The 23,387-nt window shown below is 37.2% G+C and overlaps 1 long non-coding RNA gene, 1 other non-coding gene and 1 pseudogene across 2 annotated transcripts in view; 1 reads left to right on the forward strand and 2 right to left on the reverse strand.

Annotated features, from left to right (window-relative positions):
- LOC125752300 (elongation factor 1-alpha 1-like) overlaps positions 1 to 23,387 on the forward strand; it is a 758,580-nt pseudogene that overhangs the window by 638,006 nt on the left and 97,187 nt on the right.
- LOC112641894 (U6 spliceosomal RNA) lies at positions 10,336 to 10,442 on the reverse strand. Its single transcript, XR_003124880.1, has one exon. It is a non-coding gene; the product is annotated as a U6 spliceosomal RNA (small nuclear RNA).
- The window catches only part of LOC118350506 (uncharacterized), a 45,634-nt gene continuing 39,528 nt past the window's right edge, over positions 17,282 to 23,387 (reverse strand). Inside the window, exon 11 of the long non-coding RNA XR_007401492.1 lies at positions 17,282 to 18,124. This is a non-coding gene — a long non-coding RNA (uncharacterized LOC118350506). The remainder of the gene's footprint in view (positions 18,125 to 23,387) is intronic.

Here is a 23,387-nt window from a genome sequence, read left to right on the forward strand (position 1 = left end):
TTGCAGTTGCCTGCCTACATTGTTCTTTCTACTCAAAACCTCCTATTACCTATTCTCCACACAGCAGCCATAAGGATCCTTCTAAAGTATGTCATATTATCTCAAAACCCACCACGACCCCCTCATTTCTCTCCAAGTAAAAGCAAGAGTTCTGAAGATGGTCTAAAAATGAACATGACAGGTACTTCCCGTCTCAGGACTACATTTCTTCCCCAGCTAAACTGCTGAGCCACCCAGGCATCCCTATACCAAGAGTTCTGATGCATTTTGAACATAACCCCAAGCTTTTTAGCTAATACTGAGTTTTAAGTTGATGTCGGTTGGGGATTTTATTTGATGCAAGAAAATTTCAGTATGGTCGGAGAAAGTGCAGTCCAACAAGAATCACTATTTTGTTTAATAGTAGTTAGCAAAACAGATTTGTTTGTTCATCTTTGGAAATCTTTTAAAAATAGTATAGACTCTGCTGTCTGTGTACCTACCGATAGCACCCTTTCCTTTTTTATAAACAGTTGTGGAATGGAATATCTGCTAAATGTGAGGGCTGACATGTCTCTACTACAAATAAAGTGCCAGCTTTTTGGACATCTATTGTGACCATTCAGATGCTTTTTATATTTATGTGCAAGTTCTCAGCTCCAGGTTTGGTTTGAGGTTGCCAAAAGTCTGACTACTAAGTAAGCAGTGTCATTGTAGAATTTAAATACTAGTCTACAAAATAGAATATCTGGTTTTGGATAGCCCGGTGGCTCACCGGTTTAGCGCCACCTTCAGCCCAGGGCATGATCCTGGAGACCAGGGATGGAGTCCCATGTCGGGCTCCCAGCATGGAGTCTGCTTCTCCCTCTGCCTGTGTCTCTGCCTGTGTGTGTGTGTGTGTGTGTGTGTGTGTGTGTGTGTGTGTGTGTGTGTGTGATGAATAAATAAGTAAACTCTTTAAAATAAAAAAAAGAATATCTGGTTTTGCCATCTTCATGGCTCTATAATCATAGGATTCCTTTGGGATATTAAAAATTTGAGACATATATATATATATATGAACATTCTTGGTAAAACCTTAGGATTACTACTACTTTGGAAACTATAAGTATTATAAAATAATCAAAACTTTTTATTTATTTATGCCTCTAACCATTGGGCAGTCTTAACGGAACATTCTTTTTGAGTTAGTTTGGAGATGCTGACTTCTAGTAATAGAATGCTATAAGGCATATTACCAATAACTAAATGATGGATTGCATTTATCCCTAATTCAAAACAAGAAATCTAACTAAGTTCCCCAGTAGAATTTAGATGCCATCCTACAGAAATTGAAAGGGCCTGGTGAGCTATAACCATTGAAAATTCTTGTCAGCAAAGGTCATCCAATTCTTATATTTCCCCAAAAGATACGTTTCTTTCATTAAAATGTTATTTTATATAGCTGTACCTCATGACATAATAATATTTCATCACAGAATGAGGTGCTTTTAAATTGAGAACAAAACAATCTCTTCTTCAAGTTATAAAGTACTTGGCAAACCTTCAGGATAAAAGGCGCTGCGCAAATATAGAACATTACTATCTCACTATGCTATTTCACAATGTCCTAAATACTTTTTTGTTGTACAAAGAAAAAATAAATAAAACTTAGAAAGTATAAATAGGAGATCTAGATACCTTAAATTCCTTTATCAAAGAATCAGCAATTTCTATTTGTTCGAAAACTAAAAATTAACATATACCTAAATCTCCCATGACTTCACTGAATTTTCTGAATGTTTTATGGAAGATTAAATATCTTTATGCATGAGTCAAAGGAACAATTTTCTGAGATATTTTGAGCCAAATCTATGGAAAGTTAACAACTTTATCCAGTTACATATTGAACTCATATTTTTATCTTCAGCTTTGACCCAAGTACCTATACAACAACAGTTACAAAATTTTAAGTGGATAAATCCGCAGAGACAGCAGTAAACAGGAGATCCAAAATAAGATAACTGGGAAGGCAGTAACTAGAAGGACAAAAAGAGAGAGAGGTGGGGGAAAAACATCTATAATAATGAATAGGAACCCCAAGATTACAGTTGTTCAAAATTCCTAGAAAGCAACCAGCCCAAATTGGATGAAAGAGACAAAAGAAAGGGTATCATCCAGGAAAAAATTAATATATGATGTGTGAGCTAATCGAAGAGATTTTTTTAAGTATATAGGTAGAATTTGGGGTTGAATTAGTGGTTGAATTAGTGGTTGAAAGCAACAGAAACAAAGCACTAACTCTGAGCAGTACCAACTTCAGAAAATACAAGAAGTTGAACAAGAGGTATAAGCATAGTACACTATGTGACTTAACTACAAATAATTGTTACATAATAATACAAACACAGATTGGGGCTCCTGGGTGACTCAGTCCATTAAGTGGCTGCCTTCTGCTCAGGTCATGATCTCGGGGTCCTGAGATTAAGCCCCACACTGGTCTCCCTGCTCAGTGGAGAATCTGCTTCTCCCTCTCCCTCTGCTGCTCCTCCTGCTGGTGCTCTCTTGTTCGTGCTCTCTCTCTCTCTCAAACAAATAAATAAATAAACTCTATCATTGATTGAACTTAAAAAAACAATACTACATTCTTAAGGGTTGTGAGATATGAAGAAGTATGTATCTGTGTGTGAGAGAACAAAATTATCATCTTCCTCAGAAAAGCAATAGATAATGTCTAAAAATAAAAACCTTAAGAAGCATGTTAGCTACAAACATCAAGGTAAATACCAAAATAAAGAGCTAAAGTATTTGAAAGTGATTGTTTGGGCAGCCCCGGTGGCGCAGTGGTTTAGCGCCGCCTGAGGCTGGGGGTGTGATCCTGGAGACCCGGGATGGAGTCCCATGCAGGGCTCCCTGTCTGGCGCCTGCTTCTCCCTCTGCCTGTGTCTCTGCTCCCACCCCCCCACCCCCCCACCCCCGTCTCTATGAATAAATAAATTAAAAATCTTTAAAAAAAAAAAAGTTTATATTAAAAAAAAGAAGAAAGTGATTGTTTCAAGAAATAAAAAACCAAAAGTGAAAAAAAAATCAAAAGGGACAGAGGACTGCCTTTTTATAAGAGTTTGATAATACCATTTGAAAAGTATTCATTAGTTAAAATAGATTAAAATTTTTAAAAAAAGCAAAGCTAAGTGAAAAGAGCAACATAAAGTGAAATAAATGTATTTTAGGCATCAATTGAAATTATTATATGATTTCTAGGCTGTTGATAAGTTATATTATACTGATTGATTTTCGCACTTTGAACTAAACTGGAATCCCTGGGATAAACTCATTTGATCATGATGTATTATGTTTTATATATCACTGAATTCTATTTCTAACACTTTGTCAAGGATTTTTACATTGCGTCTATGTTCATGAGGGATATTGGAGTTTAGTTTTCTTTTCTTTCAATGTCTTTATTAAAGTAATGCTGCATCATGAAATGAATTGAGATGTGCTCTCTCCTTTTTCATTTTCTGGAAGAGCTTGTGTAGAATTGGTATTGCTCCAACCTTAAATCAATTAATTAGTAGAATTCACCAATTAAGCCACCTGAGCCTAGGGTTTCCTTCATAGAACAGTTTTTCACTGTAACATCTATGGTTTTTAATACATAATAGAACTATTTAGGTTTTCTGTTTCTTTTTACATGAACTTTGGCAGTTTCTGATTTCAAGAGAATTGGCCTAGCTCATCTAACTTTCCAAATTTATTGGCACAAATTTAGTCATAATACTTATTAGTCTTTTTAAAGTGTCTGTGGGAACTGTAATGGTGTCTCTTATTTCATTCCTAATATTGGTAAGCAATTTTTTCTCTCTCTTTTTTTTACTCTGTCAATCTGGCTGCAAATTTATCACTTTTATTGACCATTGTAAACAAGTGTTACATTCCATTGATCTTTCTTTATATTTTTCTGCTTTCTATTTCACTAATTCCTTATTTTTATTATTTCCTTAGACTTACTTTGGACTTAATTTGATTTTTTTTAAGTTTCTTAAGATTGAAGCTTCTATCACTGATTTAAGATCTTTCTTCTTTTTGAATATAAGAATTTAATGTGGGGTGCCTGGATGGCTCAGTCAATTCATGACCTTCAGTTCAGGTCATTATCCTGGAGTCCCAGGATGGAGCCCTGAGTCAGGCTCCCGATCCCCCCCATCCCCATCACTCCGTCCCCTCCCCCAGCTCAGCAGGGATTCTGCTTCTTGCTCTCCCTCTGCCCCTCCCCAAGCTTATGCTCTCTCACACACTCACTTTCTTTCTCAAATGAATGAACAATATCTTTTTCTAAAAAAAAAAAGAATTTAATGCAAAAACTTTCTGACAATTAGTTTAGATTCACCCACAAATCTTGATATGTTATATTTTCATTTAATTCAGTCCAAATTGTTTTATGAACTCAATTGTGATATTTGTTTGACCCATGTTTTAGAGTACGTTGTTTAATTTTCAAGTATTTGAAGATTTTCCATATATTTCTGTCATTGATTTCTATTTTGATTTCTTCGTAGTGAGAGAACATAATTTGTACTATTTTATTTCAATCCAGTTGAATTAATTAAGATCTGTGTTATGGACTAGAATGTGGTCTGTCTTGGTTTGTGTTACATGTGCACTTGAAAGAAGTATATATTCTGCTGCTGCATGGTGTTTCCCATAAATAATGAATAGGTCAAATTGGTTGATTATGTTGTTGAAGTCTTCTATCTTGACTTCCTATCTATTTGTTCTATTAACTACTAAGAGAGAGGGTTAAAATGTCCAATTAGGATTGTGAATTAATAATTTCTCATTTCAGTTCTATCAGTGGTTTGCATCAGGTATTTTAAAACTCTGTTTTTAGGTGCATATACATTTAGGACTATTAGGTCTTCTTAATGATTTAACCCCTTTATCATTGTATAATACCTTTCTTTGTCCCTAGTAATATCCTTTACCATAACATCTACTTTACCTGTTATTAACATAACCACCGCAGTTATTTTTTGCTTTGCTTTGTTTTGTTAGTGTTTGCATTGTATATTGTTTTCTATCCTTTTATTTTTAACTAACATATGTCAGTACATTTAACATCCAAAATAACTCTATGAAGGGACACCTGGGTGGCTCAGCTGTTGAGTGGCTGCCTTCGGCTCAGGGCGTGGTCCCAGAGTTTTGGGATCTATGGAGTCCTACATCAGGCTCTCTGCAGAGAGCCCACAGAGAGCCTGCCTCTCCCTCTGCCTGTGTCTCTGCCTCTCTCTCTGTGTCTCTCATGAATAAATAAGTAAAATCTTCAAAAAAAAAAAAAAAAAACTATGAATTAGGTACTATTGCTATTCTTATGTGACAAAGTTAAGATATTCAAGACTACCCTGCACTGTTTCTCCACTAAGCCTGTTTCCAAAGCACCTAGTTGTCTTCTCCTGATGTGACTTCTCAAATATGTCTATATCATATTATTTTCACTTACATTTCAACATAAATAAAATATGCAAATGTGTACCTTTTTTTAACTATCATCATGGAACTCTGTAACCCTGTAAGGTTATTACCTCTGTGCATGAGGAAAATAAAAACATAGATTGAAATATTTTTATTTCCCTGAATTGGTTCTGGGGGAAGAAAGTGTTAAGTTTTCCTTACTGCAACTAATTTCTATTTCAGTTACTAACAAGTTATTTATTGACAGATAATAAACCTAAGACCAAGATCTAAAGTAGAAGTTTTTATAGTTATTTTATTTAAGAAACTAAGCCAAAGCATCCCCACCCATAGCACCATCTGGATCCCAGTTATTAGTTTGTCTCAAAAGAAAGTGACACTGTAAGTAGTGTGAGGATATGCCACACTGCCCCACAAACTCAGCAGAACATCCTCATCCGGCAGCAGCTCCTTGGAGCTTGGGTTCTAATCTGCCATGCCCCATTGCCTCTGCTCCTAAGAAACTGAAAATATGATGTTGAGCCATTAACTCTGGCACTGGCCAAAGAACAGAGGTTTGGAAACTGATATGTAGAAGCCCTTTTATCAAGCAGAGAAGGGAAGAAAAAGTTACTTTGCCACAAGGTCAGGCCCAGCGTATTGTTGCCCAATCAGACTTAATTAACACTTTTACAAGCAGACCGTATGCTAGGCACTAGGTTGGGAATCTTAACCTCATAGTAGTAAATTGTCAAGCTGACATTCTCACAATTCTATCAACTCTATTGCTTTATTGTATTAAGTGACCACCTCATAGCATTGGAAATAAATGCCAGGGCCTACAAGTTTCTAAATTTCTTCACTTCGTTTCCTACAACTATGAGAATGTTACGTATTTCTATACACCTTCTTTCAGAACAAAAGGTGAACAGAAGTCCTCCTTAGTATCTTAAGAAGAGCCCTTAGTTGGGAGCCTGAAGGTCTTGGTCCTTAGGAGCCAGTTGAGGTTGGATGGAGGACTCTGTGAAAGTCACTTCAACATTCTTAGGTCTCATTTTCAGCACCTGTGACATTAAAAAATTAGACTAGGTGTTCACCAGGGACCTCTCTAAGAGTCTAAAAATCCTTCAGAGAAAGAATGTACTTTGGAAACAACCAACCAGGTATATATTCTTTGAAGTGTTAATGATTGATAGGTTGTGACACTGAAATCAGTAAAACACGAATCAAATATTTACACATACCTCCCATGCAGTGTATTTTCCATTATGGGAAGGGATTGGGCAATGGAAAATTTCTCAAATACTTTTACTGGAAGAGACTAATTAGACTCGGGTTTTTTGTTACTATTACATAAAGTTCATACTAGAGCAATAATGATATGTGAAGCCTTCTGTTTATTCATAGACTAAAATATCACCTTGAGAATTATTTAGCAAGTGGCTCTCAGACTAAGAGGCTTATGATTTGCCTAAGAATAGAGTGCTTTGCTTTGTGTAAGATGGTGATATTACCTTTAAAAAAAATCTCTTGTTTATATTGTTAATGGTTATAATTCAAAATATCAACAGTGTTCTCATGAATTATAGACACTGTTCCTTAAGGTGTCCTAAAATGGAAGTCCGATGTCAGGGTATATATATATATATATATAGTTTATATTTTTAACGCAGCCACTGCCTTATGAGATCATAAAATGACAAACCATTTCAATTCTCTCAAAAGATGGGAAAAAACTGCCATTCAACCAAGTACCCCAAGTCTGTCTGTGGATAGGTAGAGACCTTTTTCATTGTTCCCCATGACTTAAGGAAAGCCTTGAAAACACCCAAGCTGCCTAAACGTTTACGGAAGTTCATTACAAATTGATTATCTTGCTCTTCTAAATTTTAAATTTAATATTTAAGTTTTCAACCTGTTCAGGATGAATTCCATATGTATATCATGCATTTTTTTTAAAGTAGATCTACTGTCTATTTGTCCTAAATTAACTTTTTTGAAGTTTGAATGATTACCTAATAATGCTGGAATTTAGAGATTTGATGACCAAGTCCACTCTCCCCCTCCACACCCTTTATTGAGCAACGGACTTTGATTCTATCTCCTTCTGGGCCTTTTCCACATCACATTCCAGGCTTTCAAATCTGCTTCTACGTGGAAGTTTTCCATTCCCTAATTTTGATTACCTTCTACCAATGGCAATTACCTTTATTTATTTTTAGCTCTATTGTCTTCTATGGGTATGTTGCCTAAAACACACCACGTTTTTTTGAGTAAGAAAACTATGCTTTCTTTTATCATGATAATAACTTTCCTAATAATATCTAATATTTCACTTGTATTAAAATAATACCCAATGTGTTATTTTACTACAAAATAATCAAAATCTACCCTTGAATTCAAATTGACATCTCAGAATCCTTTATCTTGAAATCACACTTTCTAATATTCATTGCTGGCTTCTGACCAGTCCTATACTGAATATTACTTGTTACTTTCTCATCCATTTCTATTATTAGGAGAAATTTCCTTACTTCCTTTCCTTCCACTATTACTTAAGTGGAAACTGTTTCCCAGAACATGCCAGCCCAAGGGAAAAAAATCATCACAATGGTAATTAGGCATCAGGATTTTTTTGGTTCTGTCCTAGCATGTTCTGTAGAAAACTGAGCCAGCCACCCAAAAACTTAAGAATGTGTTCTTCTGAATATTCATTCCATTGGCTGTAGTCTTCTGTTCTAGCTTACTGAACTGATGTCTCCTATAGCCCTTGACATCCAGTGCAATAGCCAGAATGATGTTTACTGAAGATGTCTCTACTGTAACACAAAAGCAAGCACACTGCTGTGGCCCACTGAAGTCTACACTGAATGCCTGGTATTGAGGGGGCCGAGTGTGCCTCAAGAGAGCTTTAACTTTGGTAACTACTGGTACCATTGCCATTGCCACCATGAGCTTTAGATATCTCTGCTCTTTTGATTTCCACTTGTTCTCCATTTGTATTCCCTTATCCTGAGATTTAGACCCAAATTCATGGATCCTAAACCAGATGATAATTCCTCACCCAAAACACTGGCTGACTGTTCTCAAACCAAAACTATTCTCACCAATATTGTGAACTTTCTCTTTCCACAAAACAAGCTATTTTCCATGAAGTTCTTTGTTGCCAGAATGTTTCTACAGATACATGATCTAATTTAATCTTGATGAACACCCCCTCCCTGGTGCCACCAGTTTTACAGATTAAAAAACAGAGGCATCAAGAAATTAATTACCCCACATCATATAGTTGACAAGATATAGAACTCAGAATTAAATCTGATCTCTGTACCCACAATCTTGAAGTATATAGTATGCAGACTTCTCTATTTTCTAGTAATTTGTATACCAAATATGCAGTTACCTAAGCATCATATTATGCTGCATCCATGTCAGAAAATATTGGTGGTCTCACGTCACTTCTTCATAAGATGTGCCCAGACACAATAAATCCTGAAGCAAATACAATTCTAGTTCCAACTCCAGTTCTTATGTGTAGAAGTCAAAGGAGTTGGAGCTGTGGACATAGAGTAAGGATGGACAAACACATGTCCTGCATACCGGCATACATCCCTGAGTATCAGTTTTCCTTCTCCATACAATCAACTAATAACTATTTCCCAGGATTGAAAAGGGCCTGGCACTGTCAGGCTTCTCCCTTCCTTCTTTTCTGCAAGCCTCAAAGTCTTTCTTTCTTTTCTAGATTTTTTTCTCAAAGTCATGAATAAGCCATTTCCAATTCTCCCAGACAGAACATGAACACTTTTTACCCTGTAAACTTACTATCTTTTTCAAACTTGTCAAAAAAAAAAAATTGTCTCAAAGTCCCTATCACATTGCTTTACAATATCTACACATCTGTCTTGCCCAGTAGGCTTGGAGGTACTTGAAAATGAGGATTGTTATTCAGGGAATATCCCTAGTGTCAGGAAGTAAGAACTCCTGAGAAACCCCATGATAAATCCCCACTGTTTACAGATACGTATCCCTAGATTTTGTTTTGTTTTCTAAGCCTCCATCTCTAAGCAGTTCATTTCATACTTCCACCTGCACATCTCTGACAGTAGAAGAATGTGTCCAGAAGGCCTAACTGTATACAACATACTTGCCATGAGTTCAAATTTTGACATTTTGATTATCAATTTGTTTCAATTTTGCCACAGTCTACTCCATAATCCAATATGTCCAAGATCGTGATAGACAAGATCATCTGGAATGAAATACAGACAAGTGAACCATTGACCCTGGAATAACAGGTTTGAACTGAAAGGGCTCACTTACATGCAGATATTTTATAGTAATAAATATATATTTTCTCTCCTTATGACTTTCTCAATAGCATTTTCTTTTCTGTAGCTTATTTTATTGTAAGAATACAGTATATCATACATAGACCATACAAAATATGTGTTAACTTACTGGTTATGTTATCAGTAAGGCTTCTGGTCAACAGTAGGCTATTAGTTTTGGAGAATCAGAAGTAATACACAGATTTTCAACTGCGTGGAAACTGATGCCCCAAACCCTCACCTTGTTCAAGGGTTGCCTGTTTTTTTTTTTATTTTTGTAAATATGAATTTATCTTCAAGTGTGTCGTAGATCAAAATGTGAACAGCTGACCAGTCTGTTGATTTCATGGATGTTTTTTTACAAATAGGAAATATAAAGGGAGTACTTGACTATCCAGACATTTGGAAGATATTGCTTTATTCATTCCTTTCTCTTCTTTTTTCTTTTTCTTTTTTTTAAACTTACCCAAGTTATTTATTTAGTAAACCATAGCACAGGACCTCCCACCCAATCTTCTGACTTAAATCTAATAATTACTTTTTAAAACCACAGGGCATTATTACTACCACAAATACCCTGAACCTCGTATCAATCCGGAAACAAATGAAATGCTTCACGAACTTCTGAGCGCTCGCTGCATGGGGGCCATGCTAATCTTCTCTGTATTGTTCCAATTTTAGTGTATGTGCTGCCAAAGGGAGCACTGCTTTTTCTTTTGATAGGACAGATAGCATACAGGCAGAAGCACAGACTCTGAAACCAGACAGCTAGGTTGAAGTCACGGCTTCCCCACTGCTAGCTATGTGATGTTGGCAAATTTCTTAACCTTTTTGTGCCTCTGTTTGCCCAGTTCCAGAAGGAGATAATAACTGCACTTACCTCATGAAGTTGTGAGGATTAAATGAGTCAATACAGGTTAAGCATTTGAAACGGTGCCTGACACATATCAAGAACTATATAAGTGTATGGTGATATGATTGTTACTATTACTTAAAAGAACGTTTTAAATCATTTACGATAGAGAACAAGTGAGGCTCCATGAAGATGTGCCACAGGGATCTTGTCCTCAGGTCTTATTCCCTCTCTTACCTTTGTACAATGTTACTTATGTCTAGAAGCATTCATACACCTATTTGGAAGCACATTGTGATAGTCTTTAAATATTTATGATACTCAACAGCTCCTCTTTACTACAATATAAAAGTAATACTTTATTGTTTTCTCTTAAGGCTTTACAGTCTTGCAGGGACTTATATGTGCCAGGTAACTGCTGACTCTCTATAAGAACTCTGGTGTATTTATGAGGCATGTTGTTATTTGGGAAACCACGTTGCTGGGAAAAAGCAGGTCATGCTTGTCTGTACTCAGCCAAGCTAGGCTTTGATGTAGAGCCTTTAACTATATCAATAGCACAATGTGGGTAATGACATATGAGTTGTAAACCCATCCTTTATATAATACTTTGTAGTTTAACAAAGTATTTTATATATATTGTTTTAATTAACATTCAAAAGAATCTGAGAAAAAATAGTGTATCCATTTTGCAGATAAGGAACCTCATTTCAGAAAAATTAAATAACACCCACAAACCACTAGGCCAAAAATGGGTAATACCAAATTTCCAACCAGAATGTGATTTAGTATTTATCTTTTTGAAATAAGCGTTGACATATTAATAAAATAATGGTTTGGATTTCCTTCAAAATAATCTAATTGGGAAAAGAAGCATAGATGAAAAAAAAAAAAAACTGGCCAGTTTATAAATGTTGAAGTTGGATGATGGACATTTGGAGTGTATTATCTTTTTTTTTTTAGGATTTATTTATTTATTTATTTATTTATTTATTTATTTATTTATTTATTTATTTATTAAGGAAAGACACAAAGAGAGAGAGGCAGAGACACAGACAGAGGGAGAAGCAGGTTCCATGCAGGGAGCCCGACATGGGACTTGATCCCAGGTCTCCAGATCAGGCCCTGGACCGAAGGCGGCACTAAACCGCTGAGCCACCCAGGCCACCCTGGGGTGTATTATTTTATTCCATCTACTTCTGTACATGTTTTAAATTTTCAACAATTATGAAAACACTCTCTTTTATAGTGTTGTCTCTGCAACCAAAATGTCAGAGTGTGAATCCTGGCTGTATTCTTTATCTGCTATCACTGGGCAAAGCTGTGCCCAATGGTAACAGTAAGAGTACTTCCTTTCTAAGGAAGTGGTGAGAATCAGACGAACTGCAAGGAACTATTGTAGGCAGCGATTGCACAGAGTAGTATCCTGAACCCCAGTTGTTTGCTTTTTCCATAACAAGCTAATACCCATTTTGAACAATATGTTTATAGACTCACCCATTATTTCAATAAATAAGCACCTAAAGGATGTGCAAGATATGTTCTAAGCACTGGGAATACAAAGGAAAACAAAATAAGCAAATTACCTGGCTTTACTTCACCTAAATTCCGGTGGCAAGGAAAAAAAGTGTATGTGTATGTCTTAAATGCTAATGGAGAAAAATATAACAGGATGAGAGGGATAAAGAGTGACTGGAAGGGGATAGCCACTTGATATAGAATAAGCAAAATAGTCAGTACTATACCAGAACCTACTCTTGCCAGCTCACAAAAGCAATTAAGTTTGCAGGAATTCTATAAGCCAGTTGAAAAACAGTCATGACTAAATATTAAATTCTATCAGCTTATGATTAAACAAGTTTTATAAAAACAAAGACTAAGTACTTAAAACTAATCACGTCCTATTTTGCTACGTTTTACTATTATCCATTCTTTTGAGGTTATTCATGTCTATTGCGTCTGTATGGCAGAAATGCTATGTAAAGGAGTGCTACTACTACACATCTATTCCCAATGCCACCTTAAATAATAGCATTGTAGAAGCCTGAAATTGACCATGGTGGGAATATTTACACCAGGAAATTTGATGAATGCATGAAATCAGGCTTGGTTTATTGTTTGATGGTCACCCTAAACTTCAGAAATGATGAATAAAATGTCAACAATGCAGATGAAACTTAAAATTGTGTTATAATGTAAATATAAGCACACATTTTTCCTCAGAAAGCCAGTTATTAAACCTTTACCAGCATACTACAGGGTAAGTTTCTCTAATAAGGTAGTAGTTGATTAATAAAGTGATCAAGAGACTTGGAGATAAAACTGAGTCTTGCTAATATCCTGCAGAAGAGTGTTCTAGGCAGAAGCAGCAGCAAGTGTAGGCCAGAGGGGCTGCAACCAGGGGAGTCAGGAGAAAATGCAAGTCAGAGGGAAAGAAAACCAACTCTTTTGGTGCCTTATAAGGACTGCCTTTTAATCTGGAAGAAATGGAAAACCCCTGGAAGTTATGAGCAATAAAGTAACCTGTTCTGACTTATATATTAATAGGATGCTCTCACTGCTGTGGAGAATACCAGAAGGAAATACAGAAGCAGAAACATCATTGGGAGGCAAGATGATGGTGTTTTTTACTTTGGTAGTAAAAGAGACGTAAAAAATGGTCAACTTTTAGATACATTTTGATGGAAAAGCCAACAGGACTTGCTGTAAGATGGGAAATTGGTGATGAGAGAAAGGAAAGGCAAAGGTGACTCCAAGGTTTTAGGCCTAGACAAGTGGAAGGATGGAGTTGGTTTACTGAGATGTTTATCAACACCACAGAAAGGAGTGGGAAGAATTTGGAGCTTGGCTTGCCTTTGGACAAATTAAATATGAGGGATGCCTGGGTGGCTCAGTGGTTTGGTGCCTGCCTTTGGCCCAGGGCCTGATCCTGGAGTCTCAGGATCAAGTCCCATGTCAGGCTCCCTGCATGGAGCCTACTTCTCCTTCTGCCTGTGTCTCTGCCTCTGTGTGTGTGTATGTGTGTGTGTGTCTCATGAAAAAAATCAATAAAATCTTTTAAAAATTTTAAATATGAGGAGCCTATTAGATGCCCAAGTGAAGATACCAAATAGACAGTTGACTATTTGTATGAGGAGTTCAGGGGGAAAGTTTAGGCTAAATGTATATATAGCTGGTGTTTAAAGGCATGAGACTGAGATCCTACCCAGAGCAAGTTTACTCAGGACAGAGTTAAGTTTGCAGCACTCCAACATTAAAGAGTCCTGAAAATGAAAAAGGACCAGCACAGGAAACTGAGAAGGTAAGCTTGTGAAATAGGAGAAGAAACTATAAACAAAGAATTCATTTAAATTGTTATTTCTCTGTACCCTGGTTCTTTCCTACAAAAGCTTTGAGGTGGTAAGCAATGAAAACAAATAATAAGCTAATAAAATTTAAATAGAAAAAGTGTGTGTCGCAAAAGAAAGACTAAAAACATGTGAACAATGAGAAATAATAATATGGTTTCTATGAACTCCGTGTTTGGTTCTGAGTTTTTTAGAACTCACAGCAAAAAAGGAAACACAATTAATTGTGTATTAGTTTGCTAGGGCTGCCGTAAGCAAATACCACAAATTGCGTGCCTTCAACAAGATGAACACATTTTCTCACAGTTCTGGAGGCTGGAAGTCCAAGATCAAGATGTCAGCAGGTTTGATTTTTCCTGAAACCTCCTGCCTTGGCTTGCAGACTGCCACCCTCTCCCTGTGTCCTCAAATGACTTCTCTGTGCATGAGCAACCCTGGAGTGTCTCCTTCTCTTAAGGAGCATTCCTATTGGGTTAGAACCTCACACTTATGACTTCATTAATCTTAATCACCTTTTTTAAGTTCCTATCTTCAAATACAGTCATGTTGGAGGTTAGGAATTCAACACATGAATTTGTGGGGACTGGGGGCAGGGGACACAATTGAGTCTGTAAGGATCAGTGACAGTTTTTATTAACAGCATTTGAAAAAAAAATTCTCAAGTAAGACTGTATACTGTAAATGTTATATTCATCCTCTTTAAGTCAATATTATTATAGAATGTTTGGTTTGCCCTAAAATTACTTTTTAATGATAATATGGAATGCACGTGAGTGAAAGTGTCCGGAAGGAACGTTCCTGAGTTGAGCAGAGGAGATGGGCACTTGGTATGCACCAGTGTGCTGTCTTCAGAAGTGCAAATGTCCTCTCCAAGAAATAAAGGCTGCTGCTATTCTGCTTTGATTGCATCTTTAGGCTTTGATACTGAGAAGAAGGGTAATCAGGAAGGAAAAATTCTACATAATCCTTACCAAAAGCTAAACCAGATGCTGGGAGGTAATGCTGCAAGCATCACTGTTAGAAATAAAAGTAAAAATCAAAGAACCAGAAAAAAAATCTGTGGAGCAGGACCACTAGAATTTCAGATACGATGGGAAGTCACAAAATGTATTAAGAAAATTATCTGTTGAAAACATGACTCCTTTATTCTTTAGGAGATATATAATACATATTTTTATTTTAACCCCAAAAAAAAATAATGCATAAAGATGCTAGAGACTTGTGACTTCTCATGCTTTACTAGGGCATTTTTATTTCCACTAGTTTCTTGCTCTAATAAGCAGTAAACCCTAAAAATAAAAAAGAGCTTGTTTGTTTCTAATTTTCAGTAGCATATTTATTGTTCTGAAAAAGTACTTTAGTGAGGACCCCTGGGTGTCTCGGCGGTTTAGCGCCTGCCTTCGGCCTAGGGCATGATCCTGGAGTCCCAGGATCGAGTCCCACATCGGGCTCCCTGCATGGGGCCTGCTTCTCCCTCTGCCTGTGTCTCTGCCTCTCTCTCTCTCTCTGTGTCTCCCATGAATAAATAAATAAAATCTTAAAAAAAAAAAAAAGAAGCTTTAAAAAAAGTACTTTAGTTAAATTTTTTAAAAGACTTAAAATTTGTTTGAAGGGTCAAATTTACTTAACCAAGGAATACTTTTTTTTAATGAAATAACCTACTAATATCTTGATAAACCAAAAAATTTTAGAATACTGACTTAATCTTTTAGAACAACCCACAGTGAATATATTTTACATCGAACTCACCTAAATATAATGAAATCTTCACAAAATAATGCTAAAAATGTGATTTTTTTCTATTTCTCTCTTTTTTAACATGAGTAACAATCCCACTAAACATTTTCATGCTCTGTTAAACCACTGTAACTCACTGTTTAAAAAATATGACTTTTGGGGCACCTGGGTAGCTCAGTCAGTTAAGCATCTGCCTTCAGTTCAGATGGTGATCCTAGGGTCCTAGGATTGAGCCCTGCATTGGGCTCCCTGCTCAGCGGGTAGTCTGCTTCTCCTTCTCCCTCTGCCCCTCCCCCTACATATGTTCCCTACCCCCTCTCTCTGCCAAATAATAAATAAAATATTTTTTTTAAATACCAATTTTTAGGGACACCTGGGTGGCTCAGTGGTTGAGCATCTGCCTTTGGCTCAGGGTGTGGTTCCTGGGTCCCAGGGTCCTGAGATCAAGCCCCACATCGGGCTCCCCTCAAGGAGCCTACTTCTCCCTCTGCCTATCTCTGCCTCTCTTGTCTCTCATGAATAATTAAGTAAAATCTTTTTAAAAATAAAGAAAAAATACTTTTCTAAAAAAGTTTTTTTTAAGGTTTTATTTATTTATTTCAGACAGGGAGAGAGCAAGAGAGAGAGGGAGAGAGAATGAGCCATGGGGGAGGGGCAGACTCCCCAGTGAGCAAGGAGCCCAACATGGGGCTGAATCCTAGGACCCTGAGATCCTGACCTGAGCTGAAGGCAGATCCTTAATCAACTGAGCCAAAGGCACTCCTAAAAAGTACCACTTTTGAAGATCATGCTCAATAGTTGATGTAGGCACAGACTGATGCAATGAAGCAATAATTATAAAGAATATACCAAAAGTTTCATCTCTTGTCCTTTAAAGTCAGTTGACCCATCCATCCATGTGACCATGCATCTACCGCCCATCAGAGCAAGCCCAGGCCACTCTTTGATGTTCCTCTCCATTGCTTCTCAGCCGCTGAAGTATCCTTTATAACAGCAAAGGAGAGAGACTATGCATGCAACCCCGGTGGCTTTAGCAGCCACACAAGAGTAAATTGTCTTTGAAGTCTTAGGTTTTATCTTAAAAATTCATGCAAAATTTGCATTTGATTCTGTGATGTAGGAAGTAATGTAATTTAGACTATCCTTAAGCACAATGGACATTCTAGGAAAGTGCTCCTAGAACCTTCCTAGGTTTTTCCAGCATATTTTCCTGTGATGCGCACTGACAGATTTGGTCACTCTTAAGCAATTGATCAGAATCATTCTTATTCTCCCACCTAATCACACCTTTATGTGATCCAGGATTATTTCTGTTTCTCTATCTCTAATCCTCAACTTCTAACTTCCTGCCACTGCAGCCACAGATTTAGCCATCTTTCTAATTCACCTCTTCTTTGTACTCTTTTATGGGTTTTGATGGTGCACAGTCTTATCAATTCTTGTGTCCAGTGAGAAGCCATATTCTAGTTCCCAGTCCAAAGCAATCCATCCCGAACTCTAGCCCATTAGTTCACAATTGACTCAATCAGACGTGGCCCCTTCTTGGCTGAAAATTTATTCAAAAATAGAAATGGGGGATGGGGAGCAAGTAGGGAAATGCATCAAGATTTCAAAGTTCCTCAGGACAAAATGAACTGGATTTTATTGATGCCTGAACCACTGCAGCACTGGGTGCTTAACAGAGACTTTCAAAACTACCACCTGCATGTATCAACAGAATCTCTTACCTCTGCCAGGTCCCCAGAGAGTTTCAAGAATCAGTCTATAAAATACCCATAGATACTTATCAAGACTACATATATGTATATATCTACAACCCATTATTTTGGGAGAAGCCTCTTATTCCACCAACCAGCAGAGGCAAATGGGAAGTTCTTTCCATGAAAATTATGTTCAATTCTAGGCTATATTTTCCAAGTGCTGGCATTTCTACCAATCAAGATATGGTAAAGGGTAGGATCTTACAGTTTAGCCAAGTCTAGCAAATACTTTCCTGTACTCCAGGAAAGGAAGTATGACACAGTGTCCTGGACTCAATTCAAGGAAGGCCACATTAGACCTTCCATTAGAAGGTCTCTAACTGATACACTCCCAACTCCAGCTCATGCTTAAGTTCTGTCCCGGGCTAACATCTCAGCTCTACCAACTCTACTCTCTTGCTCCTACCACATACCCACACATACATAATTGGGAGAAACAGGTCACAACAGATTTTATATCAATTTTTAGTTCCTCATCACTATAAGACAGATGAAAAGATCATTCGTCAATGTGGGTGAGAGGAGTCTCTGCTGTCTTCCAGCCCAGGGTCCAGGTCCTTCTCCTTCCATTTAGTCCTCTGTATATGCCACATGGATTTGTTTCCCATAAGTCTTTAGGATGTCACTTCTCTATTTGAGTCTCATTCCAACTCCAGAAAATTGTCCTTGGTTATAATCACTCAGTGTTACCTGAAAATAACAATATGCATCATAATTATGCAGAAAAGCCAGGAACTAAAATTCTATTTCATAACCTTCCAGATTTAGATATAGATGCACGCTCTAAGCCAAGATCCTCAAGCCATATATTGTTGGCACTGTGCTTTGTTTGACTCACACATTTGTTTACTGATAACCCATACTTGGAAATCAGAAGATTTTTATTCAGTGGGTACCTGGGTGACGCAGTTGGTTAAGTGTCTCTGCCGTCAGCTCAGGCCATGATCCCAGGGTCCTAGGAGCAAATCCTGTATTGGGCTCCCTGCTCAGCAAGGAGCCTGTTTCTCCTTCTTCCTCTATCCCTCTCTCTGCTCATGATCTCTTTCTCTCTCACTCTCTCTCTAATAAATAAATAAAATCTTTTAAAAAGATTTTTATTCAAATATCCAACTTTTCATGAAAAATCGGAAGATACGGCAAAGCTTGGCCCATATTCTGACATTCCCACATGACACATCTGGAGCTAAGTGGCAATGCCTCCTTTAGATGCTGCTTCCTTTCTCCAATTCAATCCAGTAATCACCACTTTCTGTTTTCTCTCTAACACACAAACCAAGTGTGAACTGCCATTTATCATTTATTCTTGCACTGCTGATATTCTTGGAACACAGAAATATGTCTTTGCATTTATGCCTACATCAAAGGTGGAAAAATGAAACAGATTTTGCAAAAATGAGATGAGTATATTCTTTGTTAGGAGCAAAAAATATATCCTTACAGGTTTAATATAAAGCATATTTTAAGCTGAAAGCATTCAACTTAAGACATCATTATAAAACAAACCACTATAAGAACTATAAGGAAGGGATCCCTGGGTGGCTCAGCAGTTTAGTGCCTGCCTTTGGCCCAAGGCATGGTTCTGGAGTCCCAGGATCGAGTCCCACATTGGGCTCCCTGCATGGGGCCTGCTTCTCCCTCTGCCTGTGTCTCTGCCTCTCTCTCTCTCTCTGTGTGTGTCTCCCATGAATAAATAAATAAATAATATTTTTTAAAAAAAAGAACTACAAGGAAAAAAACAAGTATGATGACATAAAAATGAATAATAATAAAAGGAACTGAGATGCCAGGGTTGTTTGGGAATGTAATATGCTATGAAATGCATTTACAAAACTGGCTGTCTTCACTCATGTACCTCATCATACAGCTCCCTACACCCTAACCTCCTACCTTTATCCCCGATCTACCCCACTCGCTTTTGAGTTTGCAACTTCTGCTCTAAAAAAAAAATCTATAAAAAGAAGTGATACCCAACTGCCTATTAACTCACATGGACCAAACACACCTCTCATCTAAGAATACCATAACAAAATGGTATTTTTCTGGTTAATAACGATTGTAAATCATGAAGAACAGATATGTGTATACTTTGAGATGCATAGGAAAACTCGGTGACTTAATGGTGAAACAAAATTTGAGACATTATACAACTAGATATTTCATATAGATTGATGGTAAGTTTTATCTCCTGTCCTAGACCAGTACAGAGCTATATGGAAATAAGAACTGGCATATGCTTCAAGCTTGATATGCAGTATTTCAGACTTGATATAGAATATAGACAAAGGCTAGTTGATATGGCAGGAACACATTTCTGAAATTTGGGCTAATGGTAGTTAAATAAATCCTGTAAGCACTGATTAGGCAATACGGAGGAGGAAGAGTCAGTGGCAGTGTAGGCAGCCTGGAAGAAAGTCAGAAAATATTTTGAGTAGATCAGCATGTAGTCACACACAGCATTGTGATGCCAGCAGGTCATGCTCAGGACAGTCTGCCCTGGAATCAACTGTGAGCAGGGTTGCTGAAATCCTGGCAGGCCCAGGGAGTGCTGTAATCAAAGGCAATCCTTCTCTGAAGAGGGAGAGAACAGGTGGTCTGGAGCAAAGTTCAAGTAGGTAGAGCACTAACTCAGTCTAACATCATTCAGATAAAGAAAAGAGTGAAGATGATGGGCAGTATTAATTTAGGGTTTTTTTTTTCCTGTTAGATGTAATGAAGACATAAGACATAGAGGCTTAAGGAAACACTTCACCTAACAATAAAATCATTAAAAGTTCACTTTGGTGTTAGGAGTATTACTTCATAATTATAGGACTTGTTTGTTGCAAGTTTTCAAATTGAGTTCTGCTATTCTTGGAAATCCAACAACCTCATCATGTAAAGCCTGATGTCACAGAAGTTGCTAGAGTAGTCTGACAAAACCAGGACAGTTCTGGTTAATTCTTGTGGCATAATAAAGTACCCCCAAATTTAGCAGCTCAAAACAATCATTTATTTGTTTACAGTGTTAGGTGTCAGCAATGCAAGAAGGGTTCAATTGAGTAGTTCTCCTTAGAGACCCTCAGACAGTTGCAGTCCAGATACTGGCTGGCCTCTACAATAATTTGAAAGCCAGCTGGATGGGATGTCCAAGACAACCAATAGTTCCTTCAGGCTACCAGCTGAGAGCACCTACATCCCGTCTCTCAGTGTGGCTGGCTCTTCTCACTGCAGACCCACCGGTTTTAAAGAGGCAGTATCTAAAGAGGAAGAGTCTGAAGAGTGCAGAGAGCAAGCATTCCCAGAGACCAAGGAAGAAGCTGCAAGACTACTGACTTGACCTTAAAAGTCATTCAGCTTTTAAGTCATGGGCACTGAACTCTGTTGGTTGAGGAAATCACTAAGACTAGCCTCGATTCAATGTATCCCATTAGTCTACAAAAGGAGTATCAAAGAATTTGCTACCATCTTTAATCCACCATAAATGCCTTTCCATAAATTTTCCATAATTGCTTTTTCTACCTACCTTATGTTACTCATTCACATCTAAGTTTGGAAATTCAAATCCTTTACTCTAAAGTCAAGCCTGCAGGTACGGAAAGCATGTTCTCTATGTTTCATTTGTTTCTAACATTCAATTTACTGCTTTTACAGTACCAAAACTTTGAGAAGCAACATTTCTCGTGCACAGTTTGTGACAGGAATGTTATTTTTGAGTTAAATTTAATGTATAGAATTTCAGCTAATCTCCCTTGAAGAAATAATACAAAACAAAGTTTCTTAAGCTTGAGAATCAGGAAAGACAGGCAGTAGACTTGTCTTTGTTACATGCTGTTCTAGTACACTTGGTGTTATGTAGTCTGTTCCTAGTTAATCTCAAATTACCTTTATACAATAAAGGCTTATAATATCACTTTTAATCAAATTCTTTGTCTTTTGTTCCCATGTAAAAAGATGTTTCTGATCTCTAAAACTCTCAAAGAGTAAAAGGATGTTCTTATTTTTCCCATAATGACGAAATTGCTGTATCTTCTTTCCTCATGGCTAACAAAGCACTTAGAATCCACACCCCAAATCAGATGCCTTATTGAAAGGAATTAGAGCTTAACATGGAAATGGAGGCTTCCTTTCAAACTTGCCTTGGGGCCCAGATCCTAGACTGTGAAACTTAAAAATGTTCTTCATCATGTATGATCTGGTTCTGTTTCTTCATCCCTTTTTGTTGACAGACTTGGGGTAGTAGAAGTTTTTTTTTTTTTTTTTTTTTTTTAGAATCAGTCAGTGGTTGTTTCTCCTTTAGTTTCTTCAATATAATTTCTTTTCTTCTATGATACTGTCATATTCCTTCTCCCCCTCCTCTTTCTCTTCTGCATTTCCTTCTCTATATGCTTCTCAAATTTCTTTTCCCTTTTTTTTAAACATTCTGTGCCCTTGAATTTGATTTATATTAAAGGGAAATGAAGAAAATCAATAAAAGGGGAAAAACTAAACATGAAGCTTTGTATAACTTTCACTGCAAGGATTTGTGGAATCGAATCTATGGCTCTTCACTAAACGTCCCTAAATTAGAAGAGTTTCGAGTTAGTAGTAGACAGTCATTTAAATTCAACTAAAAAAAAAAAAACTATTTAAAGCAATGAGAGAAGATTTTAAATGGTTGGTAGAGTATTAGGCTAAAAGAGATTTAAAATATATAGTAGGTGAGAGGTAAAATCCATAGTGACAGAAAATAGATAAGTGATTGTCAGGGACTGGAGGAAGGACAATGGGGAATGATTGTTAATGGGTCAGGATTTCTTCTTGGGGTGAGGAAAATGTTCTGGTAATGAAGTTCAACTCTTTGTGTATTGGTTTCCCTAAAACTCCTATGGGCCCTAGGATTTGTTCTGATCTGAAGAAATCCTACATTTCCAATCATTGATTCTAAATAGGTTGTGTTGCACCATCCTGGTGGGTTTGTCAGAGATAAGCAAAAAGGAAAGAATTGTCTGAGGAACAAAGAGCCAAAAATAATCCCAAGCTGAAAGTGCCACCTCACCACCCCCACGTGTGGCTCATACCAGTCCCATGTATGATCATAGTTCATTCTGCTCTAAATATTCAAGAATTCAAACTTATTCCCGCAAAAGGAATTGCAAGAATTAACACAATCTTGAGTAAACAAGGTGTTTATTTGTCTATGAGCTGGACACCCTGATACAGACATAAGCAGAAAAGAATAGTAATAATGCTTTGAAAATCAGAACACATACTGTGTGGTTTTTGTTTACTCATATAAAAATCAAACTGTCCCAATTTTCATGCAAACCTCTTCCCTACATCCTATGTAAATAAAGAGATGATTTTGGAATTATTTCCCTTTGTAAAGAAAATTTGGTTCTTTAACCATCTTTTCCTTGATCTCGTTTCAAGGCATTGTGCTTTATTTTGTCTTGGGGACAGAAGGTATGAGGTAAAGGGACTATTGTTTGTTTTCTACAGTTAGCTTCCATAATCTCTTTACAACAACAGCATTTTTGAAGCTCTAATAGGTTGATTAGTGTCCTAGGCTAGACAAAGCTGTTTCCTTCCCCTCTGAAAACCTCGAATGTGAAAAATAGAGATGTGTGAGAAGATTGTAATCAAAGAGGAAAAGAAGCAGTAGGTAATAGGAGAAGGAAGAGAATGAGGAGGAGGAAGTGTGTAGAGAGTTGGAGTGAAGACATGGGATTTGGGCTTGAAAATAATACAGCATATCCCTGGGATTGGGGAGAACCCTGACCATACAGGGGTGGGGGAAACCACAGGCCTCAGAGTCTTAGAAGTCCCAAAGAAGCCTGTTGGATTAACATTTTAATTCAAAATCAAAATCACCTCCATTTCTGTGTCTCCTTTTTACTTCCTTCTCCGCAGGAAGATTTTTACTACCCCCAAAAAGAAGTTGCTCCCTAATCCCTTCCCTTGGCCATCTCTGTCCCATTCAGGTCCCTCTGGGATG

Source organism: Canis lupus, chromosome 12, assembly GCF_003254725.2.
Source record: "Canis lupus dingo isolate Sandy chromosome 12, ASM325472v2, whole genome shotgun sequence".
Lineage (NCBI taxonomy): Eukaryota > Metazoa > Chordata > Mammalia > Carnivora > Canidae > Canis > Canis lupus.